Here is a 2,500-nt window from a genome sequence, read left to right on the forward strand (position 1 = left end):
AAAAAAAAAAGAATTGGGGCCAGGATTGTGTGTGTGTGTGTCTCTCTCTCTCTCTCTCTCTCTCTCTCTCTCTCTCTCTCTCTCTCTCTCTCTCTCTCTCTCTCTCTCTCTCTCTCTCTCTCTCTCTCTCTCTCTCTCTCTCTCTCGCTCTCTCTCTCTCTCTGTCTCTCTGTGCCTCTGTGTCTGTGACCTTCTTTTTATCCACAGACAGCCCTCGAAAACTTGGAAGAGTGGGTTCCGGGAGCACCCGCGGGAACCCTGCCTAGAGTGCACAGAGTGTGTCTCGGGCCCCGACCTCTTGACTTCCATATGACTCTGGTTTCTCTTCATTACGCACAAGCCTTTCGCCTTTTACTAAAGACTTCCGTGGAGAGGAACACTTACGAGTTCAACGTATTTTTGGAGCGGCTTTGCTTCTTGCAGAGCCCGGTATCTTGTTTCAAGGGAAATTGACAGAGATGGGCCAGGATAGTGACTTAAAGACGCATTAGCGACTTTTTCCAAAAAACACCTGCCTGTTTGTTGCCAGGGAAACGGTGGTTGGTTGGTTGGTTGGTTGGTTGAGTGGGGGTTGGAGGGAGAGAGGAGCTGGCTTTTGCCAACCCACCCGCTGAGGTCTGTCGAGACCCCCGGGGGTCCGGCGGTTTCAGGGTTCCATTTGTGGGTTATCGCTTCTCGGCCTTTTGGCTCAGTACAAGCTTGACACCGAGGTGTCCTAGAGCCCCTGAGCCAAGAGGTCGAAGGAAGGCCGGAGGGAGGAAATTGTTGGTTTCGGTTTCTCTTCATTTAAGAGAGGGAAAAGTGAGAAAAATGGAGAAAAGTGCACAGCACAGGTCGGTTCCGGTGGTCGGTTTGGCAAACACAGTGAGGTTTGCCTGGAGAGAGAAGGAGTTGGAACAGTTCGGGAGGGAGACGTTCGGGAGAAACGTTTTAATGACGACCTTGAAAGTGGAGGTGATGGATGTCTTGTGCCTTCAGGACAATCCGAGGGAGAGTGCTTTCGAGGTGACGTTCCACAAAGATGAGAAGCACGAGGAGGTAATGAAAAGGGCGAGAGAGATGGGCAAGGAGAGACCCCTGTGCCATTACGAGGTGACTAGCCTGGCCAAAACCAATTTCAGGCTGGTCACAGTGAACGTATACAACCCTCATGTGAAAGATGAGGAGGTGAGGGCCTTTCTGGGGAGATACCTGGATGGCGTCTCCTCAGCAAGGCACATAAAGGATTCCTTGGGCTTTTGGAATGGGAGGAGATGCTTCCAGGCTCTCCTCAGAGAGGACCCGAAGGGGATGGATGGCTACCTCCATCCTCCAGCGTTGTTCTCCCTGGGGGCTGACAGGGGGACGTTACACTATGCCCGTCAGCCTCCGTTCTGCGGGCGATGTATGGCCTACGGCCACACACTCGCCTCGTGCAGCACGAGGAGGTGCAGATACTGTGGATCGGCTGAGCACGAGGCGAGGGATTGCGCCGAGCCGAAGAAATGCCACGGGTGTGGCTCGGAAGCACACCTGTGGCGGGATTGCCCGGCTCGGCGGAGGTCATACTCGTCTGCAGCTGGGGGGGGAGCGAGAGCGGAGGATGGAGGAAGACGAGGAAGAGAGGAGCCGGAAGATGGGGGTGGAAGGACGGCACAGAAGGAGTCGGAGGGTGGAGGAGAAAAAGAGGAGAAGAGAGCTGGGACAGAGAAAGAGGACGGGATGGAAGAAGAGGTGGTCGGGACAGAAGAAGAGGTGGCCGGGATGGAAGGAGAAGGAGTCGGAATAGAGGTTGGGAAGGAGGTTGAAGGAGAAAAGGAAAAGAAAAAGAAGAAGAAGAAGACGGCAACGAGGATGGAGGAGAGTGAGGAGACAGTGAGAGTGGAGAGCACAGAGGAAAAAACAGCGGAGACGAAGGAGGTGGAGGACAAGATGGAGAAGGAACTGGAAGGGCGATTGGGTGGGGGGGGGCAATATAGTGGGGAAGAAAAGGATGGAGGAGTTGAGAGAGATGGTGAGGAGTTTGATAGAGAAGGAAAGGGGATTAGCAAAGGAAAAGGAAGGCACGGTGTGTGACGCAACTTTCCAAAACCCGTGGGGAAATATCCCCCCTTGCAAGAGGCCAAAAAAGGCGGTAAGGAGGAAGGGTGGAAAGAAGGGGGGGGGGGCAGAACGGGGGGACGGGGAGGTAGCGGGGCCCTCGTGGGCTCCGTCTCCATCCTCTTTTAAACCCCTCGCTGAGCTTGACCTCCCGGGTATGGCTCAAACCTGGATGATGGAGGGAGAGTCTGACTATTTATTTGTGGATGCGATGTCCCCGGAGCGGAGTCCGGAAGAGGGGGGGGTGATGGACCTGAGGGTGGGGAATGTGCCGGGTGCTGTTGCTGTGTTCAGGGGAGGGGGGATGGTGGGAGATGGGAGTGATGTAAGGTCACAGTCAGACAAGATAGCGAAGGGGGGCACTGGGTGAGAAATTGCTGTAATATGGTGGTGTATATTGGTAGTTTGTAGGTCATTGGTT

General features: G+C 54.5%; 1 non-coding gene across 1 annotated transcript; it reads left to right on the top strand.

Annotated features, from left to right (window-relative positions):
• Positions 1 to 310: 310 nt before the first annotated feature.
• Positions 311 to 427, top strand: LOC139398382 (U5 spliceosomal RNA). Its single transcript, XR_011631454.1, has one exon. It is a non-coding gene; the product is annotated as a U5 spliceosomal RNA (small nuclear RNA).
• The last annotated feature ends 2,073 nt before the right edge of the window (positions 428 to 2,500 follow it).

This window comes from Oncorhynchus clarkii, unplaced genomic scaffold (assembly GCF_045791955.1).
Source record: "Oncorhynchus clarkii lewisi isolate Uvic-CL-2024 unplaced genomic scaffold, UVic_Ocla_1.0 unplaced_contig_2024_pilon_pilon, whole genome shotgun sequence".
Taxonomy (NCBI): Eukaryota; Metazoa; Chordata; class Actinopteri; order Salmoniformes; family Salmonidae; genus Oncorhynchus; species Oncorhynchus clarkii.